This window comes from Gracilinanus agilis, chromosome 3 (genome assembly GCF_016433145.1).
Source record: "Gracilinanus agilis isolate LMUSP501 chromosome 3, AgileGrace, whole genome shotgun sequence".
Classification (NCBI taxonomy): domain Eukaryota; kingdom Metazoa; phylum Chordata; class Mammalia; order Didelphimorphia; family Didelphidae; genus Gracilinanus; species Gracilinanus agilis.
In genome coordinates this window covers 320,081,310-320,102,023 of record NC_058132.1, presented here as the reverse complement: position 1 = coordinate 320,102,023, position 20,714 = coordinate 320,081,310, and the positions used below count along the sequence as shown (strand labels likewise).

The window sequence follows — 20,714 nt, the reverse complement described above, 5'->3', positions numbered from 1 at the left end:
AGCTTTCCAGAGACAGCTGCTTTATTAACTGAACTGAGGAGGAGGAGGAAAAGCATTGCTCAGTAGAAAGCTTCAACAACTTTGCTTTTCTCTTAGGTGCTTGAGCTCACTGCCCCTTCTTTCCTGGAACAAGCGTGAAGCATCTCTGGATTTTGGACTTTGACCTCCAGTTGTATGTGATGGTTCTTCCAGAAGTCATGTGTTGATACATATTATGTTGAGATCATTATCACAGAAATGGATCATAATTGATGCCACCAGCAGTGTTGTAACCCCACAGATCTGTAAATTGGCCCTTCCTTTGGTCCAGTAGTAATACTTTATAAAATTATAAAAATGTGATGTAGAAGCTTAGCCAGTATTTGCTTGATCATTTACATAGATAGTTGCTGTTCTGCTTGGGCACAGACTAGGAAACTTTGAGAGAACCAAGGAAATGGCCCAAGATATTACCTGTATAGCAGAACCTTCTTTCCCTGAAGCAAGTCGTTTTCAAGGAAATCCAAAATGAATTAAGTCTATTATCTGAGATCAGCAGCAGCATTATTATATCTTCTCACTTACCTCCTCCCTACCACCTGTCTCCACCCTCTAACTTTCAATTTTGTTGATTATGGCAAACTTTTCCCCTGTTCTTCTCTATAACAATATAACTAAGAGCTTTATCTTCCTGCCAAAATTGAGCAGATTTGATAAACCACACATTCATGTAGGTCTTTCACATGAGAAGAAGGTGGGATGAGGAAGATACGTCACATTCTATTCACTTGGGTTAAAACTACTGTAAGAGACTTTCTGGTTTATGAGCAAAGTCCGGTTTCAGTTTCAGAAATCTAATATCGAAACTGGAGCTTGACAAACATCTGCAGGACCATCTTTTTGGGTAGGTAGAACCAAGAGGCAGGAAGCTGAGTTATTGCTCCTGCTCCAGAAAAGACAGTCTGAACAGTCTCACATATTCTCATCATGTCCAGCTCTCTAGGAGACTGGGCAGTTAGCTGAGGAAATTATAATGTTGTTCCTGGCCAGAACTGGATATGGGTACCTGGATTCCTCTGAATGAAAAGAGACACACCTCAGTTGCTAGCAGTTAAATCCATCCAGGAAATAGTTATCCAATCAAAATACTTTATGAAAATGAAGAAAGCAATATTATAGCAAAATATGCAGAAACTATAACAATTTTTTGAAAGGTTAAAAAATGCAAGGGGGAGATAGAAGGAAAAAATCAGAAGGGGGACATGAAAGCAAGGAAAATGTTTCAATTAATATTTACATTTCAAAAAAGTTATATGTTTTAAAAATTAAAATTCTGAGTTAAGTTTAATTGCTTATTTTACCTGCAATGGCCATTCCACCTTTTCCACCTATTCAAATTATGCCTATCTTTCAAGGACTTTCAGTCCCATCTCTTCACTGGAACATTTCCTTACTCTTCTTGCCATTATTATCTCTTGTTTCTTTAAGACCAGAGTTCAAATCTGGTCCCAGAAATTTACTAGCCATGTGATTCTGGACAAGTCATTTTGCCTCAGTTTTCACATATATGAAATTAAGATAATAATAACAGGGTTGTCACAAGGATCAAATGAGATAATTTCCATAAAACACTTAACAAAACATAGTATTATATTAATGTTAGCTGCTATCTGCTATCATTATTATTATTATTACTACATCTAGCACTTATTGTCCAAAGACTATCTTCTTCACTATTTTTCCATATATATGCCTTGATTTCCCAACTAGAATGTAAGCTTCTTAAAGATTGGGACTATGGGGGGCAGCTAGGTGGCTCAGTGGATTGAGAGCCAGACCAGAGACTGGAAGTCCTGAGTTCATATCTGGTCTCAGATGTTTGAATCTGGATGAGGGTCCCCCATTGACTAGCCCTTATGGCTCTTCTGCCTTGGAATCAATATACAGTATTGATTCTAAGATGGAAAGTAAGAGTTGAAAAAAAAAAGATGGGGACTACGTTTCTTCTGGATCTCCTATAGTTCTGGCAGCAGATTAGTCAATAGATATATTACAAATGCTTACTATTTGATCAGTTGATTTGAAAAACCAGTAATATGAAACAGTTGCCTCTAGCCCAGACTTGGCCTTCTGCAGAAAGTCAATCTGATTTATCTGATAGATCAAATTTTACAACGCTTTCTTTTCAACTGAGAACACCATTTAGTATTCACCATGGTTTTCCAATTCTGTTATTGCTAAAAGCCAGGGTTCTGTAAAACTCAGGTCTTCCTCATTCCAGGCCCACCATTCTATCTCCTAAGACGTCTAGCTTCCTCTCATATTTTGTATATGTGAAGCTAAATGAATCTACTATTAGTATATCATGAAATTTGATTAATTTTTCCCCCAGAATTGGTCAAAGATTTGCATCAATCCATTCCTTTTTTTTTTTTTTAAACCAGTGGATGGTGAGTGGCTAAGCTCAGATCTGTAACTGTAAAAAAGAACAAAGCTGGCAGAGGCAAGATAGTGGATTAGAGTCAGCAACACAGCTAAACTCTCTTAATATTCCTCTTTAAACAACTTTAAAATAATGTCTCAAATTGAATTTTGGAGTGAAGAATCAATAAAAGGTCAGGATGATACCTTTTTCTGGACTAAACAAAACTTAGGAGAGGTCTGGGACTCTGAGGTGGGAGCTAGCCCCGAGCACACACAATGGCAGCACCAGAGGCAGCTACAACAGTTGCAGGGAAGACAAAGACACAAAATCAGAAGACAACAATGTGAAAACAGCTTCAACCAAAGCCTAAAAGGAAAATGGTAAATGGACACAAAACCAAGAAGAATTTCTGGAATAGTTAACAAGATAAGAGTGGTAGATGACAAGTTTGGGAAAGAAATGAGAATGATACAAGAAAATTATGAAAAGAGAATTAACAGCTTGGTAAAAGAGGCACAGGAAAACAACACCTTAGTAACCCAGAAATGGCCTAATGGTAAAAGAGATGCAAAAATTCACTGACGAAAATAATTCCTGAAAAATTAGAACAGGGCAAGTGGAAGCTAATGACTCTGTGAGACATCAAAAAACAAAGCAAAGTCAAGAGAATGAAAAAATAGAAGAAAATGTAAAATATCTCATTGGAAAATAGATCAAGGAGAGATAATTTTAAAACTAATGGACTATCTGAGAGTCATGATCAAAGAAAGAGTCTAGACATCATATTTCAAGAAATTATAAAGGAAAACTTCCCCAGTGTTTTTAATCCAGATGGTAAAATAGAAATTGAAAGAATGCACCAATTACCTCCTGAAAGAGATCCAGAAATGAAATCTACCAGGAATATTGTAGCCAAATTCCAGAGTTCCCAGGTCAAGGACAAAATACTTCATGTATCCAGAAAAAAAACAATTCACAGATCATAGAACTATAATCAAGATCACATAAGATTTAGCATCTTCCATGTTAAAGGAGTTGTGGGCTTGGCATGTGATTTTCCAGAATATGAGACAACTAGGATTACAGCCAAGAATCACCTATCTAGCAAAACTGAGTATAGTCCTTTGAAGGAAAAATGGATATTTAATGAAATAAAGAACTTTCAAGCATTCCTACTGAAAAGACATGAACTAAATAGAAAATTTTACAAACACAAGACTCAATAAAAGCATAAAAAGATAACCATTAAAGAGAAGTCATAAGAAACACAAAGTTAAAATGTTTGCATTCCTATATGTGAAGATAATACATATAATTCTTGAGAAAATTTTCATTTAAGCATTTAGAAGCTGGCAACCTAGACAGAGGGAATAGGGGTGAGTTGATTATGTTAGGATGATCTCAGAGAACAAATGAAGGGAGGGTATAGAAGAAGGATACACTGAGAGAATAGGGGAGGGGGAGAAGGAGGAAAATTATCTCACATAAAAGAGGCATACAAAAAATAGCTTTTACAATGCAGAAGGAAATGGAGGGGGTGGCAATGCTTGAATCTTGGTCTCATCAGAATTAGTTCAAACAGGGAAGAATATATATATATGTACACACACACACATATATCTATATCTATATCTATATCTATATATACATATATATACATATTCAGTTGGCTATAAAAATGTGTCTTACCTAAGAGTTTAATTAGCGAGAAAAAGGATAAAAGAAAAGAGGTAGATAATAAATAGGAGGGCAAATTAAGGGAGATCAGACGCAAAACAGAATATTGAGGAAAACAGAGAAGAATAAACAGAAAATTGGATGGAGAGAAATACACAGTAATCATAATTGTAACTATGAATGGAATAAGCTCACCTATAAAACAGAAAAGTTAGAAAGGATTACAAACCAGAATTCAACAATATGTTGTTTATGAGAAGACATACTTGAAACAGAAAGACACACATATACAGAGTTAAAATAAAGAGAAAGAGCAGAATCTATTATGCTTCAGCTGTAGTAAAAAAGGCAGGTAACAATCATGAGATTAGACAAAGCAAAAGCAAAATTAGACCTAATTTATCCAGTCCCTGCTTATAATGATGGGGAACTTACTACCTCCCAAAACGGCTTATTCTGTTTTTGGATATTTTCTATTTTTAGGAGGTTTTTTTCCTTCCAATTAAAAGTCTTTCCATATACAATTTCCCTTCATTACTCGTAATTTTTATCTTTCTGAGGCCAGCCAGTGTAGTGTAACTTTAATCTTTATTTATTATAAGAGCCCTAGACTAGAAGATAGCTATCCCTGTGTGCTTCCTTCCCTCTTCATCCCCATTTGAAGGTCTAAATAAATTCTCCAAGCTAAATAATGCTACTTTCAACTGATAGTTATATGGCATGGCCTCAATTTGCTACACGATCTTAGTCATCTTTCTCTGAACCCCCTCCCCCCAACTCCCATCACTTTACAGATAAGGAAACTGAACCACCAGCCAGGTGAAGAGATTTGTCCAGTTACTTCTTCTAATTCATTCTATAAATATATTTGTTACTAACAGTCAAAACTGGAACTCCTGATTTCAAGTTTAATGTAATTTCTATGATATTTCATCTTCCTAAATAATTATCTTCTAAATGTTCTCATAACTTCCCTCCCCCCCCCCGAGAAACATACTTATCTAGGTGGGTTTATTTGAACAGTTTTGCTTAAATATCTGCCAGTATTCTTTTTTAAAATAATTTTTTAAAATAAAATTTTATTTTATCCCCCTACCTCTCCATCCCATTGTGGGGGGAAACTCTTGTTACAAATAATCAAATAAAACAAATTTCCTCATTGGCCATCTCCAAAAAATATAGGTCTCATATGGCATCCCTAGTCCATCACCTCTTTTTAACAAGATGGGGTACCATGCCTCATCATGGGTCTCTTGAAATTATTGTTGGTCATTTAATTGATCTGAAATCTTAAACCTTTCAAAATATTTTGTCGTTGTTCCTTAGCACAACCACAGATAGCAATATCCTAACTTGACAGAAGAGGAAAGCTGAGGCTTAGTTACTTGCCTAAGATTATGCATTTAGTTGCAGGGCCAGAACAAGAGTCCAGGTCTCTTGACTTCCTACTCATTGCTCTTGCCATTAGAAAAGAACTGCCAGTTGATGAGGGTAGAACATTATAGAAGAAGGGGAAAGAACACTCTCTTTAAGTAAAAGGGACCTCGAGACTTCATCTGAGCCATTCCCCTTACCTCCTTACTGGCAGGCACACCTATTGATTACAGCCAACTCGAAGCATTTGTTTTCTCAACATGCTTTTAATCTGTGAAAGGCAGAAATACATGTGTTTAGTGAATATTTATTTATATGCTCTGCAGTGCAGACAGTACTGGAAAAGCCTTTCTTTCAGCCCTCCAGGAACTTAAAATCTACTTCATGAGAGAAAAGTAATTCAAATGAAAATCTAAGAAATAATATAAGTGTTCAGCAATAATACAAGTCAAGATACTAGAGATGGCACAAAGGAGTCCTTAAGTGCCCAGTGAATGCTACCAGCTATGAAAAAAAACCTGAATTCTCTTTGTAGACTGAGGTGACCATTGAAGGCTTCATTAAGACTTACAACTTAGTTACAACTTAAAGGATGGTTTATTTTGGAAAGGGAATAAAACATTCTAGATAGGAGGAAAAGAATTAGCCAGGCTAGGAAGCATTAAAGGTACACTGTTCCCTCTTCCACTAGCACCACTACCATCACCAAAAAAGAAAAAAGAAAAAAAAAAGCCTTCAGGGAAGGCAGAATACTGTCTCCTGAAATAGCCCAGGATGGATTACACCAGTGGCTGTTCCTTTCTCGCCACCCCCTCACCCTCATCCAGCAGCCACCATTTGCTCCTAAATTGTCAGTATGTGGAGGCGAACAACCCTACACTCACATTTGGCAAACCCGCAGCTTGGTTGTCAGAGCTCTGCTGAGGCTTCAGGAAAAACCTTCCATAGTACTTCGCCAAACAGATGTTGCCATGACTGATATTTTGGACAGCACACTTTGAACAATACGCTTCATGCCTCATTTGTTACCAAAGTTCCAGAATTCAAGTCAGTGTTCCAGTATAATTAATATCTCCCCCAAACTGTGGCACCAGTCCCATGTTTTCCTATGGTACCATGCTGTTACCTAAATCAAGCCTCTGGCTATTAGAATCATAGAAACATGACTTCAGCTTACCTGCTATGGAAAAAAAAGGTGGGGAGGGAAGGACAGCAAACCAAACCAATCCCTCTTCTCCACCCCACAAAAAAACAAACCCTTATCCTTATGTAATATCTCCTTCCCAGGTCCCCTTAAGTTTCCATTTTATAAAGGGTCTAGAGATAACTCTCTTGATAAACACATATTAAGTCCCTTCTCTTTGGTTCTCCACTTCATAGCAAAATGAACAGAAATAGAACTCTATGACATTTAGGAAGGATTTGCTGGATGCCTGTTTTACATATGTTGATATCCAATCTTTTTGGAGTAACAGGACAATTTTTTTTATAGATTGCATAGAATTTCCTGTCTTTGATGCTTACTACCTACGTGGCCAGAGGCAAATCTCTCTGAGCCTTAGTTTCTTGGCAGTAAAATGAGTGAGGAGTGGGGGCAGTGGTGAATTAGATGACTTCTGAGGTCTCTCCCCGGCTCTAATACACCTATTTTGAAAATACTGTATGTTATGATAGATAAGATAGTATGAGGCACAGCAGGAACTAGATGAACCCAGCACCAGGAAGTTGGAAAGAGTACACACACACAAACAAACTGCACCTATTTTGAAGTTCTACCTAGGCTAGCCTTGAAAAAGAAAACTTTCCTTTTGCTTTCTGTTTCACCTGGCCCCTGGCTTTCAGGACTCAGAATCCAGGCTAGTGCTCTTATCATTAAAGTTGAACTACATTATGTGTTCCAATTGTGAGCTGAGCTTTCTAGGGGAAAATGTATGTCTGAGTTCAAAACATCTGTCTTATAAAGGAATGTTTGCAGCCCAAACCATTTCTCACTCAGAAGTAATTGCCTATAATACTGAATTATTTAGGGGTATATGTGAAAAGTTCCCAGCATGTTTCTGTCCATCCTTTCTAAGGTTTACTCTGAAGACTAGCTCAACAAAAAGCTTAGTTAACACCACAGCACTGAGACAGTCCAGAAAAGTCACCAGATACAGAATAAAGTGAGCAAAAAGAAGTAGAGCAATTTACATAATGATAATATTATTTGAAAAACAGAAAACTTTGAAATACTTAAGATTTCCTATCAATTTAATGAGCAATCATGATTCTTGAGGACCGATGATGAAGCATACTACCCCACTTCTTAAAAGAAGAGGTGATGATTCGGGGTGCCATATGAAGCCTACTTTTTTTTGGAGATGCCCCCATTTTGGAAATTTGTTTTGCTTGATTATTTATTGCAAAGGTTTTCTTTTTCTTAATTTTTTTTCCAAGGAGATGGGGAGGTAGGAATGTGAAACAGATTTCTGGCCACTGAAAAGAAAATAAGGATGTTAAGAGGTAATAAATGTAAAGAGACTTTTTAAAGTTTTCAAAAATAATTTTAAAAATTATGATATTAATGATACAATTGTGTTCCACTTCTCCAATGGCCAAACTTTTGGTATCCTTACCCATCCCTTCTGTGAACAGAGCTGTGAATTAATCTTAGCAACTGAAATAGCTATACTAAGTAATTACAAAGTTTGTGCACTAAAACCTATTTATTTTAACCCAGGATACTTCACTCAGTCCAATTACTCTTACTTTAGACAGTTGCAATCATTCTCATTATCAGATTTCTCTAGGTTATATCATATTAAAGTCAGCAAATTAATATCATAGGATCATAGATTTAGAGCTAGAAGGGACCCTAGACACCATTTAAGTTCTCCTTAAATTTTACACAAAACTGTAGCCCAGAGAACAGAAGTGATTTAACCTGAGTTCACTTAATAATATAAAATATCTGAGTTAGAATTTGTATCCATACCCTCTAGATTTTAATTACATCATTCTTTTCCCTATAACACTATTGTTGTGTACCTTTGCAGGGATTCCATGCTTTGCATCTGCACACAACACTATGCAGGGACTTGTTAGAAGCAGCTAAAATGACTGCAGCAAGAAAAGACAGATGACAGTGTGGGAGAAGACAAGAAAACTATAAAAAGCAGATACCAGAATTAAAGGGACAGACAGTAAATACAACACCTCCTTAGGCTCTGTAGGGATCCTGGTGTGATGGCATAATCCACTCAATGGGGGTCATATGGATGATACTGATCTTGAAGAAAAAATTAAATTATATTCTGCATCTTCCATTTAAGAAGGGAGGAAAGTATGTAATACATTAAAGCACATCCACCATGCATACCCCTTTACTCTGAAAGCTCACTTATCTGGAACAGTTCATGCTGTAATCAGACAAACCACAAAGAACTTTTGTTCTTTGCAGAATCAAAGGAAGATGTCCTTGGCAGCCTGGTTCTACCACTTACTAACAGTGTAACCTTGGGCGAGTAGTCGAGCTGCTGTGGGCCTCCTCAGCTTCCTCTGTAAAATGAATGAAGTGGGGGTTGAGCCAAATGATCTCCAAGGTCTCAGCTCAAAAATTCCATGATTTATAAACATTTAGAAGCAAAAAAAGTATCTCTCCTCCAGGAAAAAATCTATACCACTTCTCTTTTCACTAAAATGAAATTCTGGGAGAAAGAAAATGCTCAACCTGGGGGGTCATTCAATCTTGCTAGCAAGTATTTTTAAGTATCTACTACAAGCCAGGATCTGTACTTCAGGTTGGGAGTACAAAGACAAAAAGTTAAAAAAAAATGATGAAAAAAGTACAAAAGTGAAATGGTTCCTGCCCTCAAGGAGTTCATATTCTAATGAGGAAAACCAGGTGTGTATATATTATAAATATGTACAGAATGAATACAAAATTAATATAAATTAAATGCGAGAGAAAAAGTACTAGCCATTGGAAGGGGGATCAAGAAAAGCTTCATGGAGGAATGAGTGCTTGAACTCATTAAAGGCAGAACTTCCAAGAGGTAGAGGTGATGATGAGGGAATGCTTTCCCAGTAGGAAGGACAGTCAGTATGAAGACATGGAGATGGGAGATGGAGTGTTATATGTTTAGATCTGCAAATGAACCTGTGGGGCTAGACTGTTGGCCTCTGCCTTCCAGTGGGTTGTTTCCAAAGGCCTATATTTGCTAGTCCCTCTCTCTGATGCTTAGCACTTGGTTAGACATCAAAGAAGACAAGATCATTCACTTCATCCTGAGCCATCTCCAGTCAACTTGACTTTTGCCTTGCCACTGGACTTTGAAAACTTGAAAAGAGTGTGAGGCTGATGACTTTATGCAATTCTGCTTCTCTTAAATCCATTTTATACATGTTAGAAGACATCACCAGGATGTCGTTTTGGTCCTCTTCAATGTGGAACAACTAACCACCTACTTCTCTGAAACTTGGGCAAGCTACTTCTCTGGGCCTCAGTTTTCTCATCTCTAAAACAAGGGTTTTGGGCTTGATGGTGTCTGAGGTCCCTTCTAGCTTTAGAACTTTAATTCTTTGATTATTTCTCACTAAAGAGACTTCCCTCACCTCTCTCCCTCTTGGGCTGGCAATTATTGTTCAACTCCCTTGTTTGAAAAAAGAAAAAAAAAAGGATACTGGATTGTACAATTAAAGTGCTACCTCTTCCATGAAACCAACTTCCTCTGACTCTCCCTTATTTGAATTCCCACAGCACCTACAGTTTGCCCTGCACACTCAGCACATATACTACTTGATATGACTAGCTTTTCAAGTTTCGTCTCCCTAGAACTTTGGAGATAGTAGGAAATAATATGACTATTCTTGTGTAGTCCTACTATGCTGAACATGTAGTAAGTATTTTAAAAAAATAAGTATTCAGTACCTCCTAAATTGAATGTTCTTTTTTGTTTTTGTTTTTTTGTTTTAATTTTTTTGAGGTAGAGAGGAGATCATACAGCTTAATGTCATTTCACAGTAATTGTGATAACATTGTTTAGAGGTATGGAGAACAAAAAGTAGGAGCAGAAAGTCCTTACCTTCAGGGAGGCTACTTTTTTTTTTATTTGGGGTAAGGAAAGTTAGGTAGGGACAGGTAGGAAACAAGCAGAAATGAGAGGGAAAGGAAATACAGAACAGGGTTACTACATATGCAGTACTAGGTGTTTCATCATTTAAGACAGTAGTTCTCAAAGGGTTTTGAATTGTGATGTCATTTTTGACATAAAGTCATTGCCAATAAATATAAATAATTTTGTTTAATATAAAATTACCCAACATACATTGTATAAGTATTTTTAATTTGCAAAATAAATACAACTTGTCTATTGTCTATTGCCTCCCAAATAAGTCAGACCTTGAATTCACAAAGAACTCAACAAAAACAGCTGCTCTTATCAAACAAAAATTGCATGTGCATATTCTCTTGACTCCCATAGGGTTGTCAGCTTAAAAGTTCAGTGTACTACAATTCTTCACAGCAAAAAAATACTGCTCCACAAGCAAAAAAAGATTTGAGAGCTCTTGATTTAAAGTGCAGTCCTCACAGTTGTGTCAGAGTAGTCCGTGTGACATCCCAATTGTCTCCCAAAGCATCTGGGGTCAATGACCATCTCCCATTAATTGGAGGGAAGAGCAAACAGGCAGAAAAAATTCTGGGCGAGGCTTTAGTTTCCTTTGATTATTGTTAATTTCCAGATTATCCCCCAAATCAGGTCTTTCTCCCAGGAACCTGCACATTCTATCGGCTATCTCTCTGAAAGAGGGAGCAGAGATAAGGTGGTGACTGACTACTCACCTAGGACTTGAATCTTTAACCTTGAGTAATTAGCACCACATCCTAACCAGTTGACCTCTATGGTAGATGACCACTTCCTCTGACATGCAATCTGAATAGGATATTTTTAGTTCATTAAAGTGAGTACTCTTCTTCCAGTGAGGCAGATTGTATCCTGACCACGTCTGCCCCTCTTGTGATTCTTGTCCATTTTCTCTCTTAATATCCTTCACAGGATGTCCACCCAATATCCTGAGAACCTTCCTCAAATTCCCTTGATATTGTGTAGATACCAGTGGAGGACATGATCTTTTTTCTGTGAGTTGCTCTTCAAAAGATTCACACATCTTCTTTTCCTGTCGTACTTTCTCTGCTAGCATCCTTTACATTGCTTCTCTTCCAGCTCAAGCTGTTGGGGATGTGTTGTGGCCTGTATCTCTCCATTGCACTTTGATCATCAGCTTCAGTTTTTCCTTTGACTGGGATGACTTCCAATCCTATAGCATGACCAGGAGAATATTAGAATGAGATCTACACTTCCAGCTTCTTAGAGGCATCATTTCCCTCTTTCTTATTTGAAAGGTTGAAGGATAGAGCTTTTTGTATCCACATTTAATTTATTAGTGCTTTTTATCAGCCTCATCCATTTCTTCTCCAGAATGCCTCAAAGCTACTCTGGAATCTAATACTGCTTATTGCAACTTTAATGATGTTAAGTGATTTAATAATCATCAGTGTAATATTTTTTCACTTTCCTCAAGTGCTTTTATATTTCTTATCTCACTTAATCCTCACAACAATCCCATGCCAGAGTAAGTAAGCTATTATCATCTCTTTTTAGAGGCAGCAAGATGGTGTAAAATGCTGAGCCTAAGATCAGGAAGACCTGAGTTCAAATCTAGTTTTAGGTACTAGCTGTGTAACCCTGTTTAAGTCACTTAACCTCTCTCGGACTCAGTTTCTTCACCTGTAAAATGTGGACAATAATGGTACCTCATTCCCAGGGTTGTTATGAGGATCAGAAATTATAATATTTGTAAAGCTTTTAGTATAATGCCTCGCACATAGTAGGTGCTATATAAAAATGCTGGTTGTTATTATTTTTTAGGCACTTGAGGAAACTAATACCCAAAGGAGTATTGTGACTTGCCAAAGGTCACAAACCAGCAAATGGCAGATCCAGGTTGAAAACTCAATGATTTACTGATCTCCCTTTTAGCTTCTTCCTCCCTTATCCTGTTCTAGAGTGGTACCATGTTAGAACTGGAAGGAGTCTTAGTGATTGACTAGCTTAACCTCCCACTTCCATCTCTTTTTTTTATAGATAAAGAAATATAGGGAAAAGGAAGTTAAATCCAAGCTCACAAAACATACCCAGTGTTAAGCCATTAAACCACTGCCATATCCTGGTTAAGATTTGCTTCCCATCAGCCATCCACAGAATTGCCTGAAAATTTGTAATTTTGAAACGAAAACAAGGAAAGTGACATTCTCTTTCATCTGAGTACAAAACAGAGAGAGATGCAGGGACCTGCGGATATAGAAAAATCAGAGTTCCTTTGTTTTGGTGGTAGCCCTTTAGAGAGAAGTGGGAGAATGAGTCTATGACACGTAGAGCACACTATGTACAGGAGGAGGTAAGTTCCCTGAAGGCAGGGGCTGTTTTTATTTTTAAGCCTCAGTGCCTGTATTCAAAGATTTCTATAGCAGTATAATTTATAATTGCAGAAAACTTGGAGTACAACCTAACTGTAACAGCAGTAGGCAAATGGTTGAATAAATTTTGGTACATTAATGTGGTGGAATATTGTAATGCTTAAGATTGACAAGTATGAGGAATATAAAGAAAAATGGAATGAATCTTATGAAATAATATAAAGCAAAATAATATAGAACCTGAAACAGAATACAAAAAGTAAGTGGTATTGTGTGGTCAGAGAAACCCAGTGGAGACAAAGGGAATGAAAAGAAAGTTATGACATTTTGTGCTTTGAAATGCATTTACTTAAAGGTAAATAGTTGTAAAGCAATTAATTCATTTTATGAATATTTAATAATAAGTTCCTAATGCCTTTTTTCCTTAAAGACTGCAACCATTTCCCTTATACATCTTTTCAGACTGAACATCCTTAGGTTTCTCAGCTTGTTCTATCTGGTTCAGTCTCCAGTTTTCTCACCATCTTGTTGAAATCCTCCACCTTTTCAACATTTTTTAAAAAATAAAGTAAAATATATTTTCTAATATGATCTTCCCAACCACCCTGAAAGGTGGGTGCTGTTATTAGTCCCATTTTTACAAATGAGGAAAATGAAGCTGAGAGAAATTAAATGACCTGCCAGTGGCTACATAACTGGTGTCAGTAGCAGGATTTGAACTTGGGACTTATTTTTTTTAAGCCCTTACCTTCCATCTTAGAATCAATACTGTGTATTGGTTCTAAGGCAGAAGAACAGTAAGGGCTAGGCAATGGGGGTTAAGTGACTTGCCCAGGGTCACACAGCTAGGAATTATCTGAGGCAAGATTTGAACCTAGGACCTCCCCATCTGAGCCTAGCTCTCAGTCCACTGAGTCACTCAGCTGCCTTCAAACTTGGAACTTTCTAACTCCAAGTCATGTACTCTGTTGGATATTCTGCATGCCTAGATATAGAATTGAATGTAAAATATATGACTTAATTTCTTCCTCTACCCCCAGAAGAGCATAATTTCCTTAGAGATGACTTGTGCAAATTTTAATCTTTTATTGTGCTATACCTTCTTTGCACACAGTAGGTGGTTAATATTTGCCTGTGATTTCTCCACTTGTGGATGCTATACAAAAGTTAATGCATTCTGAGATTACATTTGCTTTTTGATACTTTTGACTCATGTTTCATAGTTTTCTTATCTCATTTTTTTTTCATGAACTGTTAACCACCTCTCCCCCATCCTGTACTTGGTAGAAAAAAATTTTTTTTTAACCCAGGAACAGAACTTCACATTTATCCCTATCCAATTTCATCTTACTAGAGTTGACCCATCATTCTAGGCTGTCAAAAAATTTTTATCTCCAATCTGTCATGTGAGCACTAGCTATTCTTCTTGACCATGGATCATCTTCAGTTTTATAAAGACAGTCTTTGGACTTTTATACAATTTATAGATAAAAATAATGAATAGAAAAAGAACCCTCAGCATCGTGAATGAGTGAATTTGTTGTTTTAAATGTGCAACTTGTTTTTCTCTCCTAAAAAAGAAAGTGCCCAAATGAGGTTAAGGAAATATGATTGGTAGGAATAATAGAAGAAAGGAAAAGGAGATGATAAATGCAGGTCAAATTAATACAGATGCCTTCCTTCCATATCTTTGTTAAGATTGTGACTATAGCTTTTATGGCTTTTTATTCATTTTATGGACAAGTAGTCCTGAGGCTTATAGGAGCATCATCCAAACTTTGCCACTTGACATAGTCAGGTAAGAGAAGATGCCCTCACAGTTGGGCTCTTCTCACTGCCCTCTCTCTGCCTTTGTTTGCTCAACTGTGTCCAGGCTGGCTGAGAATAAGATGTAAAAGATAAGCCAGAGTGCCTGATTAAAAGAGACAAGTACAGGAGTGCCACTCCTTGGCAATTCTCTGATTCAGTGTGTCTTACAAAACCCGTTCCTTTGTTAGCACTTTAGTCATTATTTATGGATGCTGCATAACAAATGGATTACCTACACTGCAGAGAGAGCCAGCTTATTAAATACAAACTGAGGCCCAATCCATTGCATTCCTCACAATTTCGCTGCAAACAGAACTAGTTGCCAAGCAGTCTGTGTTAGTAAATTAGTAAGTTATCTCAAGTGTCATAAAGCACCGTTATTATCCTATAGACAAAACTCAACTCTATGCAGCATTCAGCCATCTTGAGGTCTTTGAGAGCCCCCTCCCCCAAAATAAGCACATGACAAATATACCACCTTGTCTCGGGGTAAGCCTGAGGCTAGCCAGTGTAGGAAGGATACCATCTTCATCGTGGGACATCCCTGATCAAAAAGCACTAGTGGTTTTCTGGGATGGGGTAAAGTTCAAACTCTTTCCCCTGGCATTTTGAAGCCTTTTGCCTTGGCCAACATCCCCAAATTCAAGTGCTTTTACTTCTAAAATTTGTGAACACTTCAAAAACCAATAAAAAATAAAACCTCCCTCTTTACCATTCAAAATAGGCAGCCGGATGACATTTCCATAGCCAACTACTGGTGGACCTGGAACTCAAACCTAGGCTTCCCTACTCTCAGGATAATTCTTGTTGCATTACTTCTACAAATCACCTTATATTTCCAAACTTATTTTCATTCCTGCCCCATCCCAAACATACTTTGATAATTTCCACTCCATACTGTAGCTTGGCTTTCCCCACCTAGAAAGTTCTCCCTGTTCTATGCTCTTTTTCAGAGTCCTTGTTTCAGTCATGTCTGACTCTTCATGGCCCCATTTGAGGTTTTCTTGAGAAATATGATGGAATGAGTTGGTCATTTCCTTCTCCAGCTCTTTTTACAGATGAGGAAACTGAGGCAAACAGGGTTCAATGACTTGCCCAGGGTCAGCCAGCCAGTATCTGAGGCCACCTTGGAGCTTGGGTCTTCCTGATTCCAGAGCTGGGGCTATATACACCTTATGCCCCTTCAAAATCCTGCCTGCCCTGTGAATCCAGTTCCCGCTTGACAATTTATATCATCTTAGAATGCTACTGAGTGCTTCATTGACTTTGTCACAGTCAGGTAGTCATTGTGTGTCAGAGGCACTGTTGGAAGTCTCTTCCTCTTTAGAATGTAAATTCCTTGCAAAAAGGGATTGTTGCATTCATTAGATTCATATTCCCATTGCCTAACATGGCCCATAGTAGTCAATCAAATACTAGATTGATTTTTTGGTAACCCTTACGTTCTGAATTAGAATTGATGCTAAGTATTGGTTCCAAGGCAGAAGAGAGGTAAGGGCTAGGCAATTGGGGTCAAGTGACCCAAGGTCACATAGCTAGAATGTATCCGAGGTAAAATTTGAACCCAGGACCTCCCAAATCCAGACCTGATTCCCTATTCACTGAGCCACTTTGTTGCCCCCAAATTGATTTCTAACACCAAAGCTTCCAGTATACTCCAGGTACAGTATTGGACATAGAATTAGAAATACCTGAAGTCAAATCCAGATAACCACAGGGATACATTACACAAAGAAAAAAAGTTAAGACAACCACAAGAAAATAACTTAACCTTTTTTCTGTCTTAGAATTAGGGAAAGTAAGAAATAATAATATTTTTGTAGAAATTTTAGTGCTAAGACTTAAATTTTTTAGAAGAATAAAGAGGAAATGTCATCCGACTGCCTATTTTGAATGGTAAAGAGGGAGGTTTTATTTTTTTATTGGTTTTTGAAGTGTTTACAAATTTTAGAAGTAAAAGCACTTGAATTTGGGAATTCAAATGTAAAACCTCACTGCCCAGCTGACCAAAATTGTCTTTTGATTTCTAGTTTTTGTTTGATGTGAGGACAACTAGGAGGGGAAATGAGAGGTTTACTACTTTAGATCCATTTGAAGTTGAAAACCTGTCTCATTAGAAGTGATGATTGTAGGTTCAGAGAGAGTGAGAAAAAAATAGAGCTGCTGTGAGCTAGCTTCCCAGGAAATATCCATAGTCATCTTTGCTGCACAAATCATCACCTCTCCGAGGGACCAGTACAAGGAGAGATGAATGTGACTCAAAATCAGCCAGAGAGCTGGAGGAATCATACTCCCTGCATACTGCTGCCAGTTTCATGCCATTGTTGGCATATGGCTCCCTTGCTCAGACACCACCAGTAGCTTGTTTCCTACTGCATCAAATATGAAATTCTGCTTAGCTTTTTAAAAAAAAAAGGTTTTTTTTATATGAATCATTTTGAAGTTTCCCACTCCCAGCCATATGTACAAGGTGTCCCATAATTCTTAATGCAGTTACATGGTTTAACAAAACCAATATAGTTTACCTAGTCACATTCCATACCTGTGATCTGCCAGCTCTTTGCCAAGAGTAGGGCAAGGTGCCTATCACCTTCAGCCTTCTGGAATCAGGATTGGCCATTGCATTGACAAGAGTTCTTTCAGTGTGACTTCCTTTTATTAACATTATTGTGGTCAGTTTGTTCCTTTAACTCCAGTTACTTGCCAAGTTTATCTGATTCCTTTACAGTTGTTATTTCTTATGATGCATTAATATTACATTATGTTAAGATATCGCAATTTATTCTTCCTTTTAGTTTCCAATTTTTTGCTTTTGTTACCAAATGCCATACATACTTTTGTATATTTTAGACCTTTCCCTCCATATTTGACCTCCTTGGGGTGTGTCCAGTTGTGGCATCTGTATGTAGCTTTTAAAGCCTTCCCACAGTCCAGGACTTCCCTATGTGTCCCACTTTTTTCCCCCCACTATTACATCAAACACTCTTCCTGCCAGCTCCATAGCCTTACCAACTGCCAAAAAGTTTTGTTTATTCCAGCCTTCTTACCTTTCCTCCTCTGTATGGAACCTTCCACTTTCTTACCCCCCCCCCCCCAATCCAGGCTTATTAGCTCAACTCCTATCCCCATTACCAAGGGCTTTCCTTATTGATCATGCTCTTTCCCTCACTCTTCTTGTTCACATAATTCAAGCCCTTAATTATAGAGGCTCATATATTGTTTTTTATCATTTTGATATTGAACTTGTTGCCCTACCCCTGCATTGAACTGTAAGTTGGAAGAAAAGAGCTCTTGTCTTTCTTGCTGGGCACAGGTAATTAGCACATAAAGATGTAAAGCAGGTCCGAAAGCTTTGGGACTTGGATTCTATCACCACTAAAGACAAAATTGGGGAAATTAACCAAGACGGCATCATGGGCAGCTTCGGGGGAGTTGTAGGAAAACTTAGAACAGATGACCAAGAGAGGCACAAAGTCTTTCTTGGAGATTTTAAGGACAACTTTCTTTCTTTTTTTTACCCACCCTGTTGGGAATGGTTCAGATGTTTGGTCCTTCTTGGAGGTAAAAGTATAGACAAAATGAACTGAAAGATACTTTTAGCTCCAAGTGTCTAAGATTGAGGGAGAGTGGCATGTGCTCAGCATCACCATATTGCTTTAAAAAATCTAATCTTGTTGACTAATCTAATTATCAGTTTGTCTGGGGTTAGAGGGAGAAGAACACCATGGCTTATTAGGCATTAAACAGGAGAAGTGACCTCCATTGCAATCTCTTTTTTACTAGACTGGGATTTTAATTTTAATTGGGGTCATTGTCACACCACTGTACATGAAAGCTGTGTATACAGGACAAGAGCTTTTCCCAGAGCTTTGGTATAAAGATGATATGGGATAGGAGCAGCATGGACCATTGAGTAGAGAAAACTACCAGACCCTTAAATAGCCAATTCGTTTAGAGGAAAGGCTAAAAGCTGCCAGCACCAAGGAGTAAAAGAGCCCAGTTTTTTCTTTCTTTGATCACACAGGTTATGAGTCCCAACAGGTGAGTTAAAAGAGCAGCAATAATTACTATCATTACCCACCTGGAGAGGTGACTGTTTTTCAAGTGACATTTTTACAGTCTAGTGACCCTTGACATATAGAAGGTTTTCTGAGCTCCTGCTGAATTCTTAGCCCTATGCTAAGTAGTCCAAGGCATGATATGGGGAGTTAGAATTCAAGAAGACCTGATCTCTGGCCTCAGAGGGCATCTGAGTATAGAAAAGGAGTTCTTAACCTGAGCTCCATGAACTTGTTGTTTTAAATGTTTTGATAACTATAGTTCAATATGATTTGTTTCATTTTTAATTCTATGTATTTTATTTTATGCATTAAAAAACATTATTCTGAGAAAGAGTTCATAGACTTTCCCAGACTGTCAAAGGAGTTCGCCACACAAAAATAGTTAAGTATCCTTGGATTCCAAGAAAGCTAAAACACAAGTGGAAATAAGAAAACAAGAAAATGAGATAAATAAGAGAAAAATCTATTTGGTTTTAGACTCCTAACAGAGATGAGTCTGGGTTGGGAGATGAGGAAGAAAGAATGTCAGCATGATCCTGAAAAAGTACCTTAACAATTGTTCCATTGAAATCTTTAAAACTTTTTTAATTTAAATTTTCATTGGTATCTTTTGTTTTTACATTATTTTCATTTCTCAATATATTCCCTCCCTCCCAGGGAGCCTTTCCTTCTGACAAAGGGGGGAAAACCCCCACAATTGACCAAAAATAAACAAGTCTAACATTTTTATATCACTTTCTACATCCACAGTTCTTTCTCCTCTTTGAAAAGAATAGAGGGAAGTACTTTTTTATATAATTTTATAGCCTGCAATTTTGGCTTTTTTGTTTTTCTCTCCTTTCCTTTTACATTATTGTCATTCATATTGCTTTCCTGGTTCTGTTTACTTCACTCTATATCCATTCTAAGTCTTTCTGTGTTTCTCTGAATTTTTCAGTCATTAGTCATTATTTTTTTTTAAAGCACAGTATTCCATTATGTCATGAACTGCCACTATTTCATTAATCCCCAGTTAATTAATATCTCCTTTGTGGCTACTAATTCCTTATTTTGAAAGATCCAGTGATTTCATCTGTGTATCTCTCTACCATTGCAAGTTAAAAAAAACTTTAGTAGACAGATTTCATAGTTCTTTCAGCCAAAAAAAAAAAAAAGCTATCACTTTGTAGCCAATTTCTTGGTGCTGGATGTGTCTATCTAGACATAATTCAGTTGGTCCTTGGATAAAAGGGTTACAGTTCATCTCTAGGCATATACTAATAATCCAGACAGTTTGGTATAGCATCTCTATATTGACATAGAGAACACTGGATCTCTTCTATGCTATGATGAGGCAGCAAAGCAGAATCTCAGAGTAGTTTGGAAAGTAATAGTAGCCTTTAATTTCTTTAATGGGAAAGTATTAAACAGCCTAAATTTAAAGGCCTCTCTCCCCATACAATTATAGGATAAAGACCTAGAAAGGATTTAAAAGGTTATCTAGTCCAATCCTCTCATTTTACAGATGGGCAAATTAAGTCCCAGAGACTTGATAAAAGTCTCTTAGATTGTAAGTAGTAGAGCTAAAATTAGACCTTATATTCTCTTATTCCATATCTCATATTTTGTCTTCCATACTGTGCTGATGCTCTTTCTTTTTTCCTTTAAGCCTAGATTTAAAACCACTTCCTGACAGCTCTCATGACTGCAGTTTATGCCAGCCCTCATTTGTTGGTCTCTTCCTAATTTACTAATCAGTCAAAAAATGTTTATTGAGTTCTAGCTAGGAGAAAACTAGAGGCTAGAATTTGAAACACAGTTCTATTTTTTTACATTATAATTAATTAATTTAGAATATTTTTTCCCATGGTTACAAGATTCATGTTCTTTCCCTCCCCTCCCCCCAATCCCCTCCCATAGCAGACATGCAATTCCACTGGGTTTTACATGTGAA

At 37.3% G+C, this 20,714-nt stretch overlaps 1 protein-coding gene across 1 annotated transcript in view; it reads left to right on the top strand.

The window, feature by feature from the left end:
* HS6ST1 (heparan sulfate 6-O-sulfotransferase 1) overlaps positions 1-20,714 on the top strand; it is a 306,683-nt gene that overhangs the window by 31,294 nt on the left and 254,675 nt on the right. The window lies entirely within an intron of this gene.